At 42.9% G+C, this 20,203-nt stretch overlaps 1 pseudogene; it reads left to right on the forward strand.

Moving 5' to 3' along the window:
* Positions 1-19,979, forward strand: part of LOC134466133 (NACHT, LRR and PYD domains-containing protein 12-like) — a 53,148-nt pseudogene extending 33,169 nt beyond the window's left edge.
* The last annotated feature ends 224 nt before the right edge of the window (positions 19,980-20,203 follow it).

A 20,203-nucleotide genomic window follows, 5' to 3' on the forward strand; every position in this document is an offset into this window, starting at 1 on the left:
CACACCAAGAGGTTTCCCGGGCTGGGCCAGCTCTGGCATCTCAGGCAGTCCAGTCCCCTATGATGATGTTCTTCTTAGTGTCCTTCTGTGTGTTGTTAAACAGCTGAATTAATGTGCTTCGGAGGTTGAGATATCTAGGTTTCAAAGTGATACTGTCCCATTTTTGGAAATAAGCTTATTTTACACCTCCCCTTGAGTTAAGTAATAGGATTTTACCCTTCTCCTATATGTCAACCGTTCTCTGAGTATGGCCGAGTTAGCCGCCGGCTGGTCTCATAGGACACAATGTTTACTGCTAGCTTGGAGGTAAAAGTTGCACTGCCATACTCAGAGAACAGTTGAAAGTATAGGAGAAGGGTAAATAGAGGACAGTATCACTTTGAGAGGCAGAGGGCACCTTTTCCCAAAAAGGGCTTGGGCATTCAGTTGCCATTTTTTGCAGGTGCCTTAGGCTAAAATGGGTTAAATGTGGATCCTACATTAATTATTTTTGTTCTCTTCCCTCTGTGTAGGTTGTTGTCTGATGAGGCAGAGAAAGCCTTTGAGTATCTGACTGTAGTTGTAAGTGGAAACCCCTTACTCCTGACAGAGCTGGACCTAAGTGGCAAGATACCAGGAGACTCAGGAGTGAAGCGGTTCTGTGCTCTGTTGGAGGATTCACATTGCAGACTCAAGAAACTCAAGTTGGTTTAATGTGTTTTGAGTTTATTTATGATGTGCTTACAAGTAGGGCTGGGCGATTCACCCTCAAAAAAAAAAAATCTAGATTTTTTTTCATTAAAAAACTCGATTCACGATTCACGATTCGATTCAATACCATACCCCCCCCAAAAAAAAAAAAAAAAAAAACCTCTTGTGGAGCTCTCTAGGCCCCTACGTGGTTGTGTGTGTGTGTGTGTGTGTGTGTGTGTGTGTGTGTGTGTGTGTGTGTGTGTGTGTGTGTGTGTGTGTGTGAGAGAGAGAGAAGAGTCCTTTATGCCAGCTGGTACTGAAGCTTACTAACCCATTAACAACAACTAATATACATCAAACACGAAAAAGAGAACTATTTGGAACACTGGAAAAATCAAACTACCAGCCAAAGCGGAATGAATTTCTATTTGACCCTAAATCGTGAATATAAATTAGCAGAATATCTCCTCTCTGTCAGAGATGCGAAGCAGAGGCAAATCCTGACCAAATACAGGCATACAAGTGACCACAAGTGACCACACTCTTGCAGTGGAAACAGGCAGACACAGGAAAACCTGGCTTCCCAAAGAGGACCAAATATGTGGTCACTGTCAGACAGGGGAGGTTGAAACAGAGGTGCACTTCCTTCTTCAGTGTAAAATATATGAAAATATAAGGCAGAGTTTTTTCAACGATTTTGAAGCCTGCCACCCAGGTTTTGGTACCCTAGAGACTGGCAGAAAGCTGGCCATTCTGTCAGGAGAGGGGCCTCTGGCCCCTTTTGCGGCAAAGTACAGTACATCTCACAATGCCACCTCCTGAGAGAATCGCTTTCGGAATAAGTATTACTGCAGCTAGTCACCATCTCTTGGACAATTACTCTACTCAAACCTCAGAAATGTTAAGCTTAGTTGGATGCATGTATAAATGTTAGTTGGATATACTGTATGTTCAAACATATCCATATCTTTTACTTTTCTCTGTTGTGATTCCAATTATTTGTACGACTGCTTTGGCAACATGAGTGTATTCATATTCGTCATGCCAATAAAGCTCTTTGAATTGAATTGAATTGAGAGAGAGAGAGAGAGAGAGAGAGAGAGAGAGAGAGAGAGAGAGAGAGAGAGAGATTGAGAAGGAGGCTCTGTTTGTGTGGCGGTGCCTCTGGTGTGTGTGAGTGAAGCCTACTTGGACTAGACCAGTTTATATGGACATGGGGTAGCCCAGGGCTATTCAATTAGAATTTCATCTGGGCCACATTTCGAAACCAAGAACTACAGTCGGGCCGCACATTTTCAGACATCACGACCACTGAAATGACACTTAAAATCAGTAGTCCACAAACAAATTTAAACATGTTCCTCTAACCTAAAACTTAACCACATTGAATGTGAATGTATAAGACAAGCAGAAGATTCACAAGCAAATAATGTGTTGTACTGCAGTAACAAAACTGAAATGTATACTGCTTCAGTTGGGGGCCATGCCTGGGCCGCATGTGGACTGCATCTGGGCCGCATGTGGCCCTCGGGCCTCCAATTGAATAGCCCTGGTGTAGCCTATAGCAGGGGTTTTCAAAGTGGGGGCTGGGGACGCCTGGGGGCCGTGGCAGGTTGGCAGGGAAAATATAGTAAAATTAAATGAATAATTTAATTAATTGAATAACCTAAGTAGCCAAAATAAACCAAAAATAGGCTTAAATCCCAGTGGAATAATTTTGTTCTTTACAATAATTACGTATTATGCTTTCTGTAGCACCTGAATGGTTTTAGGAATACACAAACTTTATCAAGGTGTGACACTGGGTGCACAGAAAATGTGAGGGGTAAACCCTCAGGCACTGTTGAGATTTGTCGTCACGTGCCATCCATCCCCACAATATATTAATGATTTTTAAGCATAATATTACAGATGTATGGAGGCTCTTGTCCCAGATGAACAAATTTAGCAATTGCCTGCTGGTTTCCCAACCCATCAGAGCCCATGGTGATGTGTCTGAATACATGTCGATGCATCTCAACACTACTGCATTAACACAGCAAAAACATTTTGGAGCAACACCCTAAAACAATGTTTACTTCAAGACAGTAACGTTTGCAAGCCTGAGTAGATATCGCGTTTCATGCATTTAATCAGACATCATAGGTTCGCATTCGCACAGGATTAGAACTAGTTTTACAGCGGGTAATTACTCCGGACTGCTTCACAGGTGGTAAAATTCTCTGAGAAGTTTACCGATATCGCCGCTATCTTTACTGACATGGCCCGTTCAGACGCGGTTATTATTACTTTACCACAAGTCACCTCATTAAACTAGTCCCGTCCGAGTAGGGCTTTAGAGGGGGGGGAGAGAGCGCGCGAGAGACCGAGCGCTCCATGTGCTTGGGTGTGTGTGAGCGAGAGAGGAGGGAGAGAGATTCCTTTTAACTCACATATGTTGGTTAAGGTTATACAGGCGAGGAAGAAGTGCATCCAAAACTTTAAGCATATGTTGAAAACCTCTCTTCTCCGCCGAATAAATTGGAAGCATATCCGTAGTAGGTAGTTCTAGGCTAATTGCATCCGTGATTGCTTTCCACCTTGCTCCACTCTTGTGGTAGGGGTAGAGTAGGTTTTTTTTTAGCATTTTCTCCAAGAGATGTTTTCGTTTCAAATATTGAAACAAGATTGCAGTCCTGCTGCTACAGCTTACGTTACGACAACACTGTCGTCCACAATTTACAAAGTGGTAGGGCTATTGTTTAGTATTCATCATTGGCAAAACGATAGGAGGTAGTGTCACCTTTTTTTAGCAAGAGCCCGTATTCCTCACCCGTTTCACTATATTTCTGTTCTAACTATTTCACTCACCACGTTTGTTTGTGCATGTAATGGGGGAGGAGACACAGAGAATGCACTAGGTAGGCCTACGTCTCTGGAGGTCTTGGCGAACGTAATGCAATGCGTGCGCCGTGCGCTTGGATACATAAACTGCATAGGGACAGAGGATTTATTTTTTAAAAATCGTATAATGCGATTTCTCAAAAAACAAATCGATTTGACGTTCAAACTCGATTTTAAAATCACATCGATTTTTTTTGCCCAGGCCTACTTCCAAGCAGGGTTAGTTTAGAACAGATGTCATTGGTTATAATCTGCCTTTGAATTATATTCACTAGTTAGCATGTGAAAGTACTTGCCTTATAGTAAGGGCATATTTGGTAAGTCAGCTAGCCTTGGTCCTAGGTGAATATTAAGCAGAGGGCAGAGAGCAGAGGTTTAATCAGGATTATGTCAGCTTGAAAAGCATAAAAACTGAGATGTCAGGGGAGGAGGTGGGATCATTTGAAAGTTTTGCATACAGGAAAAAGTGGAAGAGCAGGAGAGCATACATCTCTGAGAAGGATGTCATCCCTATGTTTTCCTGAAATATCTGTTTCTTCAATTCTACAGTCCTGTACACCGAAAGTCTTGGATGTGTGTGTGTGTGTGTGTGTGTGTGTGTGTGTGTGTGTGTGTGTGTGTGTGTGTGTGTGTGTTTCTGTGTGTGTGTGTGTGTGTGTGTGAGAGAGAGATTGTGTCAGAGCTCGCTGTCTCACACAAACACAACCAAGAGAAATACTAAATGTGTGCATGCATTGAGACATGTTTAAACTTCTCTCCCAGCTTGTCTGACTGTGGAATAACAGGGGAAGGATATGCTGCTCTCGCCTCAGCTCTCAAATCAAACCCCTCACACTTGGAGGAGCTGGACCTGAGAGGAAACGATCCTGGAGACTTAGGAGTGGAGCTCCTCACTTCAGCACTGACCAATCAGAAATGCAAACTCAGGTGAGAGCGAAGTTGGCTTGAGAAATCAGTGTGATGTGACAATGGATAGCAATTTTCTTCTTGGAGCAGGCGTCACTCTTAATTATTAAATCTCTGAGGGTGCTGGCCCAAATTTCTAATTCAATGTTTCAAGAAGGAGGCCGCACCTTGCATACACAGTGTTGCACACTGAAGAAGGCACACGCCAAAATGCGTCTGTGCAATAAAAACACTACTATGCAAGGTGCGGCCTCCTTCTTGAAACAATGGATAGCAAACAAACAGACTATAGAAAATGATGCTGTATTTGTTTGTATAATACTAAATGAACACTACACACACTAACTGTACACAAGCGATTTACACTCACACCTGCTCACTATTGAAGTGTCCTCAGGTGTGATTAAATCTTACTGAAGGTCCCAGAACCTATATCAAAAATCACACCATTTATAAAATCACACCATGTAACAATAAGGGACATGATGTAGCAGGAAACAATTTACATTCAATTCAGTCAGTCATTTGAATGTGCATTGCCAAAATACAGCATTTTAAATTCTTAGTAGTTAAGCACAGGGCTGAAAGTATTCAGGCTCCATGCCTGATTTCAGGCTTCACAGAGTTTGCAAAAATAAAAATATTGATAATAATTAGCCATTCGGTTATTCTTATCTCAGAAAGTGTTACAGGTTCAGGGTTCTTTTACTATCAGACTTGAATAATGTGTCAAAATAGGCCTACGTTACATCACTATGCAGTATCTTGTTGTCGTCGTTAGAGCAGGGGGAAAAGTTCAGGCTCAGGTTTTTTTTTTTCACTATCACCCCTGTAAGCAATAATATACGCAAATTCGAGTGTGAGTTCAATGCTTGTTTTCTATTTAAATGCAGGTCCTACATAAATTATGTTGTTCTCTCTCCCCGTTTTGTAGGTTGTCTGATGAATCAGAGAAAGCCTGTGAGTATCTGACTTCAGTTCTGTGTGGAAACCCGTTACTCCTGACCGAGCTGGACCTAAGTGGGAAGATAACAGGAAACTCAGGAGTGAAACAGTTCTGTGCTCTGCTAGAGGATACACACTGCAGACTCAAGAAACTCAAGTTGGTGGTTTAATGTGTTTTGTTTTTTTATTTATGATGTGCTTATAAGCGGTGTTAGTTCAGAACAGATGTGATTTGTTATGATCTGCCTTGTACATGTGTGATGTCTTTACTACTCAGTTCTCTTTCTCTGTCTCTTCCTGCAGGCTTGGATCCTGTAGTATAACAGAAGAGGGCTGTTCTGCTCTGCGTTCAGCTCTGACATCAAACCCCTCATCACACCTGATACTGCTGAATCTGAATAATAATGAATTAGGAGACTCTGGTGTGAAACAGATCTCTGCTCTACTCAGGAATTCAGACTGTAAACTACAGACACTGATGTAAGTAAAGAGACAGAGAGTGTGTGATGAAGTAGACAAAACGCACCATTGTAATCCTCAGAAATCAGAGAGATGACAAAAAACACCATTGTAAGGCATATCTGTCAACTTTGAGCTCCCAAAATTCGGGAAAATTCTCATATTTTATGCCAAAATCCGGGAAATTTTCCAAAGGCCAAATTCTGACAGTCAACAGGATGACAGAGACGGATCGGACGGTGCGTTCACAACAGTGCCGTGCAAAGACAGTACTGTCTAAAATCCCTCAGCACACGCTTTACAGCGTGGAGAAACAGTGCAATGAGTTTCTTCTTGTTGTTTTGTCGCACAAGTTGTCTGTTCTTGCAAAGCTTCGTGCTGGCACAGGTTGTGATTAGGTTAATCGTATGATTCGCTGTTCCGAGGCTGTTTTATGCATTGCATGAACAGACGGTTTCTGAGGAAAGGAGTGGGCGCACAAGCGTTACGGAGCTCGAGGGTGACAGCTCGTATTTTCAAGGAAATTCAATTCTTGGTGTCATATCTGGCATACCATCTTCTGGCAGGTAGCTTGATAAGCAAGGTGCTTTTTGATAATGTGAAAAATCCGGGATATTTCCGGGAAAAAACGTGTGTGTGTGCAGAGGCGCCGCTAGGGGGGGAAAGGTGATACACTTTCTAAGGGCCCAACCACTGACAGTAGGCCCAGAGAGGTTGCTGATTAAATAATTTGAATAATATTGCTCTTTTTAGACTTCTCTGGTTCATTATAGGATTCAATTTTGAATATTATCAATTAGATTAGGTTTATCGATTTCCATAACTTTTTCTCGAGTTCCTCATCATATCATTATATTGTCCTCCCCCCGCTCGTGAAATGGTGCAGTCCAGTTCTGTCAAACTGACCGGCCGGTGATAGCGCAATCAGCCACTGAGCTGATGCACTGATATAATTTGACTTGTGCTGGTGATGGAATAGATAGCCTACAAGTTGTAATAAATGACGCAGACACTATAAAACGGAGAAAGACAGAAGAAGAAGACAACAGGTCGCTCAGTTTTTTCCTCAAAGAAAGAAATCATTCACTGACCCTGATCAAATGTGATCAAGATCAAAATGATAGGCCTAGGGGCCTACTGAACAAACAACATTTGCATGAACGCAGTTGGATTATCTAAACAAGAGACCAGTCAGTCTGCAGTGCAAAAATCGATGATATAAGTCGTCGATCTGATCAATGGCAAAGTAAGTTCCCTAAAATGCACGCGATTGCCTTGTCTATTTTGTTGATGACAACACAATTGGCGACAAGTCTCAAACCTAATGTGGAGTGGATACTGGAAAATGACATTTTGTCTCCTTTCAACAGGGAGAACACTGTGAGCGCAACATGCGAGTGCCAGCTGAGACAGTTGCGATATATTGCAATTGGGGCTTTAGAACTGCTTCTGAAGCTGAAAATCTGTACACATGGCTTTATACCAAACAAAATCAATATTATTTCCATAGGTATTTGTGTGTAGGACATTAATATTGTTTTTAAACCACTTTTGGAAAACCTGTGAATGACTCTTAGAAAGCATAAATCCTGAGTGAATGTCTTGCTAATTTATGCCATTAAATTACGTTTATAAATATATTTACATGGGGGGGAGAGAGAACAGATTATGTGTGTGTGTGTGGGGGAACAGAGTGTGTGTGTGAGAGAGAGAGAGAGAGAGAGAGAGAGAGAGAGAGAATGAGAGAGTGTGAGTGTGTGCGTGCGCGTACCTATGTGTTTTCTGTATTACTATGCTCTCTCTCTGTGTAGGCTTGGGTCATGCAGTATAACAGAAGAGGGATGTGCTGCTCTGGCTTCAGCTCTGACATCAAACCCCTCACACCTGACATGGCTTCATCTGACTAATAACAAACTAGGAGACTCAGGTGTGAAGCGGATCTCTGCTCCACTCAGGAATCCAAACTGTAAACTACAGGATCTGGAGTAAGTAGAGAATCAAAAAGTGTGATGAAGGATATTAAACACACCATTACTCTCACCATGGAAACAGTCAGATACATAGACCTATATCCTCCTTGTCAGAGTCATACACATTACAGGTGTGTGTGAGTGTGTGTGCACATGTTTGTGCATGTCTGTGCGTGTGTGTGTGTGTGTGTGTGTGTGTGTGTGTGTGTGTGTGTGTGTGTGTGTGTGTGTGTGTGTGTGTGTGTGTGTGTGAGAGAGAGCGAGAGAGAAAATGATGGCTGAGAGAATAGCCATTGTTGAAATAGGGATGTAAGGGGAGATGTGTGTGTGTGTGTGCATAGTAGGACATGGCATGTGATGTGTCAGTGCTGTAGTTTTGTAGTAGATATAGTACATGTGGTTAGTGCAGGTTAGTGCATGTTCCTCTGCCAGTACATAGCCTCTCCATTGCCAAGACTCGTACCCACCTCCTCGTGGCCACACACGGTAACTGGTTCCTTGTTGTTCAGGATCTCTGAGTAGCAGAGTGTTGACACAGCCTGCTGCCTGTTAACCCCCATCCCAGGTATGGGTAAATAGCAAAGACCTCAACAGCTGACCAGACGGAAGATGTCAACAGGGCTGAGAAGGCGGATGAAGGCAGCAACAGAGGGTTGACTAGGACTCCATGCCACAGGATCCAGACCTCTTTCTGCCAAGGACCATATGTAGTCGGACAGTCCCTAGCTCTAAGCTCTTGGATGAAGCAGAAGGGCTTTGCAGTAGCTGCACCCATGCCTGGGCAGCCCTTTTTAGAATCTGTACAGCTCACCCCAAGAGGAGAGAGGGTAAGAAAAGGTACATAGCCTATCTCATATCACCCTCTCTAGACTACCGATTCCAGAGGGGTCATCACCATGCGGTCAGAAACAGAAATGTCATTTTTCACTCCATTTGCAGCAGGATGTAAAGGAGGCCTTCTAAGCTGACCTGGGCACAATTCTATCCAAAGTCCCCAAGGAAGACAAACTAATCCTTGTATGAAACTTAAATGCAATCTTGGATGCATCCCCACTCAAAATGCTGGTATCTCATCAACTACGTCATTGTCCGCTCCAAGGACTGTTGAGATATACTCATCACAAAAGCAATGACCAGTGCTGAAGCATACCTGTCAACTTTGAGCCACCAAAAATCGGGGAAATTCCCATATTTTAAGCAAAAATGTAGAAAATTTTCAGGACAGATCAGACGGTGCGTTCTGATTGGCTTTTCTCCACGTTCTTATCTGCTTTTCACCGTCACTTGTGAAGCCAGTCCTGTCTAAAATCCCCCCAGAGCGCACATATAATAGGAGCATTAATATACTATACCGTGTGAAAAACAATGAAATATGAGTTTCTGTGTGTTTTGTCACTTAAGTTGTCTGGGGCTAGTGCAAAAGTTTGTGCTGGTTCAGGTTGTGATTAGGTTAATCACACGATTCGCTGTTCCGAGGCTTGTGCTGCTTACAGCATTGTTATTGTAATTGAAGTGAACTGACGGTTTCAACGAGTGGACGCACACACACCTATGGAGCTCGAGGGTGACGACTCATATTTTCAAGGCACTTGAATTCTTGGTGGTATTTGGCAGGTAGCTTGATAAGCTACCCAAAATGATCAGGGACCACCTGTCAACTGAATTGGCTGTTGATTGGCTGTTGACCACACTTTGAGAATCACTGAGATAATGTGAAAAATCTGGATATTTTGCGGGAAAATACTAATTTGGGAAGACATCAGGAAATAAGTCAGAACTAGGGAGTTTGCCATGAAATTAGGGATGGTTGGCAGGTATTCATTTAACCATGTGTATCCATCTGATGTGGAAAAGGAGGCACCAAAAAGGACAATCTCACTTAAGATTCGACATCGAGCAACTGGAAGAAATATCCTATCAACAACAATTGCAGCAAGCCATGAGTGCCGACTTGCCAGGTCAGTGCCCCATGTATATTGAAAAACATTGGGATACCCTCTCTCTCACCATCATGAACTGCTGCTAAACCATCCTGGGTCACAAAACGTGAAAACATGAAGACGGTATGATGGCAATGATACCAAAATCCAATGGACAACTTTCACTACATGCCAGTGAGTGAGCATCACTAGGGTTGTGGTTGTGTTCTAACTGTCACTCCAACAAGCTTGGCTCTTTGGTGTAGCAGTCAGAGCCCCAGCCTAGTACCCGGAAAGGCCAGGGTTCAAGCCCTGGGCAACTCTACTCCCCTTCGCTACAAATGGTGTCAGCAGTTGGAAGGTTTCCGTGAGGTAATCAGAAGCATGCCCAATATTTTTATTCCATGTGAGGGACCCCCAGGATTGGTCACCCCAGAGTGAGGGAACCCAGTGATAGGTGAAGCATACATGATAGGGCACACTGGATGGGAGAAAAATGATGGGCAGTTGTGTGAGTGACGTCATGAGTGTGTGAAGTGCATGGGTGCGCTCTCCGAAGGGGAAAGGGCTGTACACACACGTCGCTTCTCGCTTGCTTGCCTACTCGCCTCTGTTTCATGGAACGTTCGCTGAAAGTTCCCGCGGCTTTAACTGCCAATGAACAGGCGAGAAGTACCGAACTCTGCCTTCCAATTGGTTACTCGCTTACTCGCCTCGCTCGAAGATAAAATATTTTCAACTCGGGTTCCGCCCACATCGCATCGCTTGTACAGTACTTGCCTACTCGCCTGCTAGTCTCGCTGGAACACATTGACATTCTATTGAGCTCCTTCGCTGAGCGAGTAACTAGCAGCGACGTGTGTGTACGGCCCTTATGGCAGTGTGATGGAGTGACCATCACTAGGGTTGTGGGTGTGTTCTGACTGTCACGCCAACGAGCCTGGCTCTTTGGTGTAGCAGTCAGAGCCCCAGTTTAGTACCCGGAAGGCCGGGGTCCAAGTCCCAGCAGGGCAACTCCACTCCCCTTCACTACAGGCAGAATGACATCAGCTGCAATATTAGAAGAGAAGCCCATGCTAAAGCGAAATCAGCTGTTCCATCAAGTGTGTGTTCGGATACTCAAGAACCAATGGAGGAATGGAACACACAGGAGTAATGAGCGCTGTAAGGATCTTGTGAATAGGGACACCACCCATGGCTTTGGGCCCTGAATCAACTCCCTCAACTGCCCACCTTTGAAAGTATGGGAGAACCACCCAGTTTGGGTGAGATACAGGAAGAGGAAGGAAGATGATAAACGGTCTCCTGGGCGGATGGTATACCAGCGCGTTCTGAAAGAAGGTGGGCCTGTCCGTCTTGAACAATTCCACACCCTGCTGGTCAAAATATGGGGAACGGAGAAAATACCCACACAGCTAACCCTCTGGAGTCTAAGGTCCCATTGGCAGGACTTTTTACACTTCTCTGAAAACACATCTGTAACTCTATGAGTCTTTGTTATACAAACTTATAAGTGACACCACTAAAAACATTGAAACGTATTATAATATATAATATATATAATTATCATATGGAAAGTAACAGGGAGTGGGGGCCATCAGAGGTGTAACACGCCCATATAATTAGTATTCAACTAACAGAGACACTGGCTTGACTTACAATTACTTCTTCACACTTTGTATGGAAAAAACAAAACATTTCAAAATGCTCTTTTTACTTTTATGCAGCCAACACTTTTGTTTACAAGGTTCAAACTTCAAAAGTATTGGCTAGATATATTTATAGTGTGTTTTCTTGCACTGTTTGAAGACCTCTAAACTTGTTTTTTGTACAGTTGTGTTTACATTAAATTTAAATAAAACTTGTTTGTATGACATTGACTTTACTCTCATATTATTTTTTGTTAGGCTTATACAACCATATGTGCCACTTTTGCATACATGTTTACAGTTAGTTGAAATACTTGCCTCAGGAGGTCAAAAGAAAAGGTACAAAGACAACATCAGGAAGGGCCATATACACCTGGGAGACTACAGTGAAGAACAGGGCTGCCTGGAGAAACGTGATTTGAGAGGGGGCTGCACAATACAGCAATGATCACCACAGTTTGCAAACGGAAATGTGCAATGGAAGAAAGAGATCACCTCCACCAATAAGGTTCCACCAAAGGCCACTCGTGCCTACATTGCCCCATGTTGGACCACGGGCGCCCGCTGATAATGTGTGTGTGTGTGTGTGTGTGTGTGTGTGTGTGTGTGTGTGTGTGTGTGTGTGTGTGTGTGTGTGTGTGTGTGTGTGTGTGTGTGTGTGTGTGTGTGTATTGAATATAAATGTTTATCAGTGTTTTATGTCCCCCCACCCCTCTCTCTTCCTGCAGGCTTGAGTCCTGCAGTATAACAGAAGAGGGCTGTTCTTCTCTGCGTTCAGCTCTGACATCAAACCCCTCATCACAGCTGATACGGTTGAATCTAAATAATAATGAATTAGGAGACTTGGGTGTGAAGCAGATCTCTGCTCTACTAGGGAATTCAGACTGTAAACTACAGACTCTGAAGTGAGTTAAGAGGCAGTGTGCTGAAGGAGACTAAACACAGCATTGCAATCACCATGGAAACATTAAAATACAAATACCATCATCATTTTTACAGTGGTATACACTAGTGTGTGTATGTACAGGGCTACTGACAGCTTTTGCTGAGCCCGAATAAATCTCTGAATGGGCCCCCCGTCTTAAATCCACCCTTCCTCCACCCCTTGGCTACCACCCTCGACTGTTTTGATGAATTATTTAATATTTTAATTACACGTTATTTCACTCCCATGCGTCAAGTATCAAATGGTAATTTTTTTTCTTTTTTTTTGTTTAAACGTTAAATTTAGACTCTACACCCTTCAATGGTAATATTTTGGGAGGTCTGTGATGAATAGAAATGAAGAAAATGGCAGTCGAAAGTTTGTCATGATTTAGATATTTTGATCACAATCAAATGTTACTAAACCTTGCTCCTGAAGCCTCATACCATAGAGGTAGATCATAACACTAGAGGTGACCCCGCCCCCCTTTTCATGGCAATCCGTGGCAGCCATTTTTTGGAGGTAGATCTGTGAAATGGTAATGAATGGAGGAGGCTTACCTCTGCTAAAACATTGCTTAATAATGTGGAAATGTCCATCAACACAGTATACAAATACAATAGTTAAGGTGTGTTGCTAAATATCTACATAATGAATATAATTGTTTTTTAAAGGGACACTGTGTGAGATTTTTAGTTGTTTATTTCCAGAATTCATGCTGCCCATTCACTCAATCACTAATGTTACCTTCTTCATGAATACTTACCACCAGCATCAAATTCTAAGTTTTCATTATGACTGGAAAAATTGCACTTTTCATACATGAAAGGGGGGATCTTCTCCATGGTCCGCCATTTTGAATTTCCAAAATAGCCATTTTTAGTAGCAAAAATGACTGTACTTGGACCATACTACAAAATATTTGTTTAATACTTTAAATAAACTTTCATGTAAAGATCAAATTCGACAATAGGCAACCCAATTTCAATAAGCAGCAGAGTTGCAGTACCTTTTTTGGCCATTTCCTGCACAGTGTCCCTTTAAATATATTTTATCAACTCATATGATAAAATTACATATTTAGCCTGACATTTCAAATCTGGTGTTTGATTGATGTGTTATTTTTTCACAGAGGTGGGCGTGTTCTCCATTGATTTGCATTGACTGAAGGTGCCAACCATAGACATAGATTAACCTAGACTGGCAATGGGCGGTTCAAGGCACTAGCAGAATATCGGATTGACTGGGCGCAGACATCTTTGCGATTTTCGTGCCCCATCGACTCCTCCCACAGACATAGCTCCTCCTAGTGAAGACTATCAGAGCTGTGAGCCATAGGAATGCATACGATTTCAAACTGTGACAACAACGTTATCAAAGTGGGTTTCAATAACTTTCTGTAAGATTTTGACAAATCGTAACATCTATATTGTCACTCCAGGAAAGGAATCACCCTTACTACCAAACGTTTTATAATAGACCCAGAAGTTGAGCGGTCTTGCCAGATCGGACGGTTTCTCGCCAAACCGGGCCGTTTAGGAAGGCGGTCTTCGGGTAGAAAAGGGCACACGATCATCATCTCATCTGGCAACCCTGCCGAGACTCTATTCGTTGCAGCAATGCAAGTTACGGTTTGAGGGTATTTTGTGATGCTGAATCGGCCATGCTTGTGTGTATGCAACTTATTTGGTATAATTTACTCTGAGTTATTGATAACTATGTACATAGGTGTGTATATAACCCGTACATTCAGTAAAGCTGACTGTGAAGCTTCCCAGAAGACGCTGATGGTAACCTAGCAACATCACGAGCCCAGACAGAAAGATATTCAGACCCTCGTCTTCGCATGTAATGGCATTGTACAACATTATGCTGTGTTGTATTGAGTTGTATTATATGATGTTGTGTTATATATTATTATAGATACAAAACACATACGGCAAACGAAGCATCACATTATTTTGGACACTTTTAGAAGTTCATTTCACATACAGGAAGAACTTTGCTTATGGACTGATGACGTCATTACGTAAAAGTTTGTGGTTACAGGAGTCTTCACCAAGATGGCGGTCTGCTTTGGTCTGACTGCTGAGAAATCCGAAAATGTTGAGGCCCATTGCCAGTCTAGGTTAATCTATGTCTATGGTGCCAACACTACCTACACAAGATGCACGCGATTTGCCGTGTCAACTCTAGTGTTATGTTCTACCTCTGTGTCTCTTACAATATTGGTTGCGTTAGTCCAGGGGTCCCCAAACTTTTTTCTCTGGGGGCCACATTATCGTTCCTGACTGTGATCAGGGGCCGGGATCAATCATGTGGGATTTATACTAGGCCACTGCCTGTTATAGCCATAATTTCTAGCACAAAATAGTTCAGCATTACAAGTGATTGGCAAAAGAAGTTAGTACTTCACATGTCTTTCAATTTGAAATACCACAGGTATTCGTTTTAATTTCTAATAACCATGTGAAAATAGCAAGGAAAGGTTAGAAAAATATGGTGATTGACAGTTTATGAGTGATACAATAGAAATGCTAGGCCTGTTTATATTACAGTGAGATATTATATTACAGAGAGAGAAACTATCAAGACAGGAAACTTCTGGTGATTCACACTTGGTTGGTGAAAATTAAACTGTAGGAAGGCCTGTTGATGAACAAAATAAAACATTTTTAAAATATATTTTATAATTGCTTCTTTGGGCCAGTTCAAATGGTGAGGTGCAGAGAGGTGGAGGGCCGGTCAAAAAGGGCTTGGCCGCATCCGGCCCCCAGGCCTTAGTTTGGGTACCCCTGCGTTAGGCTATCGGACTGGTCCTTAAGCTCAGCGGTATCGTGCTGTGCATAATATTTACAAAGCAAATCATGTCATTAGTAATTAGTGATTAGCGTTAAGGTCCAGTGTGCTCTCGCTGAGTGTTTGTATAGTATTTTACGTGTATGGTAGCAGCACTTTCATGTCTGGAGGGAGAAACTGAGTGCATATCCCAGAGCGAGTATATCAGTTGGGCGTGTTTGCACATTTGCAGTCAAAGGTTGTCTGTGTTTGCTCTTGATATACTTGCACATTATTCTCAGCTAAGTGAGATTTTAACTTTGACCTTTTTGTTAGTAGTTTTGTAAATACCTTCCAACTTCAAGACCCCTCAACACTACTTTACACAGTTTGTGTGTGTGTGTGTGTGTGTGTGAGATGAACAGGTGTGTTTTCTGTACTCAGTGTCCTGCTGTCTCTCTATCTTCCTACAGGCTTCATAATTGCAGTATAACGGCAGAGGGCTGTGCTGCTCTGGCTTCAGCTCTGACATCCAACCCCTCATCACACCTGACATGGCTGGGTCTGCTTGGCAATAAACTGGGAGACTCTGGTCGGGGTCAGATCTCTGCTCTACTCAGGAACTTTAAAATACACATTATGTATGACACTAAATAGAAACACCCATGACACCCCTTTCATCTCTTACCGACATTAACCTACAGTATATTATGTGTATAGCAGTACTTTCATTCTCTGTTTTCTTACATCCTCTCTACCCTGGACCACCCCCTTTCACCCCTTACCCAAATTCTTCAATTTTATTCACCTCCTCAGCCTTTTTTCACCTCTTTCCCAGGTGTGCAGTCATCACTTCCTCCCCTTTCTCCTCTTATGTCTACATACACTCACCAACTGTTTTCATTCACCTCCCCAAACCCTCTCACCTCTTATGTTTGCATAAATTCTTCACCTCTTATGTGTATAGTGCATTATTTATGTGTAACACTGGACATGTTTGTGAGGTACCAAGGGAGTGTTTGTTTCTAATTAAGACTGACTGTGCATATGATTGGTATGATGGGTAACTGCTCAAGATGTGATGCTTTTGTTTGATTGAGTTTGTGAAATGCCACACAAGTGCTGTTGTACATGGCTCTTTGTGTAGATAATTTGTTTTTTGTTTCAAATTATTTTACTCTACTTTAATATTCTCGTATTTCGTAATGTTATGTTATACTTATACACTCTAAATTTATATGAAGATTTTTTTTACACATCTATGATGAAAGTCTATGTGAAAATGCCTTGTAACCTGTGTGTGTGTGTGTGTGTGTGTGTGTGTGTGCGCGTGCGTGTACGTTTCCATGTATTGACTAAGTATCATATTATGTAATGTCATTATTCTGTTTCATGTATTAACAGCATTGTACTGATTGGAGCAATTGGTTTTATATTTAGTTTTGTATTTAGTTATTAGCAATAAAATATTTCAGACACCGAGAAGGAGTCCCAGCCTCAGTCTGTAGTAAGTCCACTGCTCTGCATTAAGGCCCATTTATACCCTATGGAACCGGACGAAATTCACCTTTCCGGTCCACACGTTGCTCCCGGAGCTTTTGTTTATACCTCCGTCCGTAATGCAGACGTTCACAAGAAATCCTCCAGAGGGTGGTATTGGGTCGTATTAAATTGCAGCGGGTTCGATAAACATGGCGTCTATTGAAGAGGTTACCGTGCTTTATCTGCTTTGGCAGCATTATAAAAAGAAGAACAAAACTCGGCGCACGAGAAGATGGGGCGTGCGCCCACTTAATTTAACTCGACTGGAGGATGGGGAATTTGTGTCCCTGGTCTTACCAATGCGTCAGAAGGATCCAGAAAAGCACTTCGGATACTTCCGAATGTCAGTAACGACCTTCGATTGTCTACTCGCCCGGGTCATGCCCTTCATACAGCACGGGGAAAGTCACAGATCACCAGTGGGCCCGATGGCGTCTGGCAGTAACCTTGCGGCACTTGGCACACGGCATATCGCAGAATGCTCTGGCAGGCCGCTACAAACTGGGCACAGCGACGGTCTGTCAAAAAGTTAAGGAGGTGTGTCTTGCTTTGTGGGCAGTGTTGCAAAAGGAGGTGAAGTTCCCCACCAATTGGGAACCCATCCGCGATGGCGTTTGGGAGCGGTGGAACTACCGCAACTGCGTCTGGGCCATCGACGGCAAACATGTGCGAATTAAAGCGCCAGCCAAGAGTGGGAGCAGTTTTTTCAACTACCGGGGCTATTTCAGCTTTTTGCTCATGGCGGCTTGCGACGTGAAGTACAAGTTCACTTATGTAAATGTTGGGGCCCACAGTAAGGAGAGCGATGGTGGCGTCCTCTCCAGGAGCAAGTTTGGCAAAAAGTTGATCGACGGTTCCCTCCCACTGCTGCCGTGCGCTCCTCTGCCAGGGACAGATGTGTTGACCCCTCCTGTTTTCGTCGCGGATGAGGCTTTCCCGCAAAAGATCAACCTGATGCGCCCATATCCAGGTGCGTGTGTGCGTGTCAATGTTTATGTAAAGTTGTGTAATTAATTAACCAAACGGCAAGAAAAAAGGCACCGACCATCATAAGCACAAAATATACATTGTAATACACTCTTGCAACAACGCTATAATTTATCTTCTGAAAATATCAAATCCACCGCGTGCCTACCCTGCTGTCCAGTGCAACTCATAACCTAAAAAGATCATGTTAATGTCTGTCTTGGTCATGCCCTACTAACAATTTTTAGTTCTACGAAGGTTCCTGGAACACAAGCCCTTGGTTCCAGTTTAGTTCTGAGTACGTCCCCAGAGAGTCATTTTCGGTTATTTTTGCATTCTCACTTGGTTGGCAGGAAAGTTTAATTTTCGTTCCTAGAATGTTACATGTGTAGTTCCCATTCCGTTCCCTTATTGTTCTCTCACCGTCACTTTATTCCTGTTCATGTCATGTTTGTTCCCTTGCCGTTCCCATATGGTTCCCTTAACCTTGTTGGTTGCATATTTGGTTCCTTAGACATGCTCCTGATGTTCCACCAACCTTGTTTATTATTGTGAATGTGTTTTGGTCCTGCCCCACTATCTCTCACCATAGTTGAGGTACCCTGATCATGGTACATAAGCACCTCCCATCCTCCACCATCACTGAAACACCCTGCGCCTGGCATCAGTTTGGCACACTGCTGTCTTAGAATGATGATTCAAGTTGCTGAAAACATGTATGATGTCTCTATTTTATATATCAGACTATGCCATACTGTACCACAATGTGAGAGAAATATCAGCTGTGCATGTATGAACATGATCTAGTGGGGATTAATATCAAATGTTTTCCTTAATGAAGTTTAAAGACAATCATTACATCTACATCAAGTGCACAATGGCGCAAGCAATGTAACATGTGCTGTTACTGACTAGCTCACAAAGCAAGGCACAAGATGTAGCTAACAAATGCCATAAGCCAAAAGCGCTATTAGCTTGCTTGCAAAGCAGTTAAACAAGCGCTATGCTGTGCCATGTTGACCAGCCAGCAGGCAGGCAGGCAAATGACTAAAGCACTCTGACAGTCCAGGTTTATATACAGGCTCAAGAGTACCATGTGACCAGATTGATTAGGAGTTTTTCAGGTGCAAGCAATTGAATCATGATATACCAGCCCTAAGTAATTAGGTTTGGCCAGGCGCTGATGGACAGATTGGTTGTGAAGGGCCTGCTTGTTACCGGTAAAGGTGTAACAAGTTCTCAAGTTATTTCTGTCACTCACCACATCTTTTGTGTGATGTTGTGTGCACAGCCAAACCTTAGATCAACCCAACCAAGTTGAGTTAAATGAATGAAATGGAATAAAAAAATAGATTGTGTACATGATTAAATCTGGAGGAAATACTGTTACTAATATGTAGACGTATATGATTTAATCGGGGGGACAGTCATCATTGCTTATGCTCTGATCAACACAGTATAAACAAAGTTGGGGGAACATCAGGAGCACGTCTAGGGAACCAGACGTGACCAGACCTATAATGTAACCATCAAGGTTATGGGAACCATATGGGAACGATGAGGGAACAAACATGAAAAGCAATAAAGGTACGGTGAGAGAACGGCGAGGGAATGGAATGGGAACCACACATATATCGTTCTGGGAACTTAAATTAAACTTTCCTGGCAACCCAGTGAGAACCGAAACAGAACCAAAAATGACGTATCCGAAACGTATTCAGAACCGAACCGGAACCAATGGCTGCTTGGTTTTTACTGTAACCAAAGGGAACGTTTCTAAGTGGTAAATTTTGGTTTGGTAATAACCCCAACCTTTAGAGAACCAAAAGTCAAACGTTCTCTTTACGTTCGCTGTTACTAGGGTGCTTGGTCCTATTATTATAGAAGGGGCAGGTTGTTCTAATGCAAATGTTTTATGCTTACAGGATCTCAACAGCTGTCTCATGACCAAAAGGTCTATAACTACAGGCACAGCAGAGCCAGGCGGGTGATCTAAAACTCGTTCGGCATTCTTGCTGCCAGGTGGAGAGTGATGGCCCATGTCATTGAGTCCTCTGTGGAGACAGCAGTGACCAAGGCCTGCATCGCTCTTCACAATTTCCTGGCCAAAGGAGACGAGGACCTACCGGAGGAGAGGCAGTACATCCCCCCTAGAATGGCCAACAGGGATGGGGTGCCTGGAGAGTGGAGGGTGATAGTTCAGGAAGACACCAACCTCACACCGGCCCGTCGCATCACATCAGCGAGGTCCACCCAGGATGGGTTGGCTGTGAGGGAAATATTCAAGGAGTACTTTCAGACAGACCAGGGAAGGCTGGAGTGGCAGGACCAGCATGTACGTCGCGGCATGATTCTTAATATTTGATCATTAAATCATATATTATTCCCAGTATTTGAAAGCCAATAAATTGAATTTGAATGGTTCTTTAAAACAATATTTTCTATGTATGTACTGACAGGTGACAACACTATTTGATTATGGATATATTTTAGAAAATGTGAAGAAAATTGTACTGATGACATTATGCGGCTTACTGGTTACACACCTGTTTCAGAGGTGGGGTTTAACTTTTTTTTTTAACTTTGTGC

This window comes from Engraulis encrasicolus, chromosome 16, assembly GCF_034702125.1.
Source record: "Engraulis encrasicolus isolate BLACKSEA-1 chromosome 16, IST_EnEncr_1.0, whole genome shotgun sequence".
NCBI classification, from domain to species: domain Eukaryota; kingdom Metazoa; phylum Chordata; class Actinopteri; order Clupeiformes; family Engraulidae; genus Engraulis; species Engraulis encrasicolus.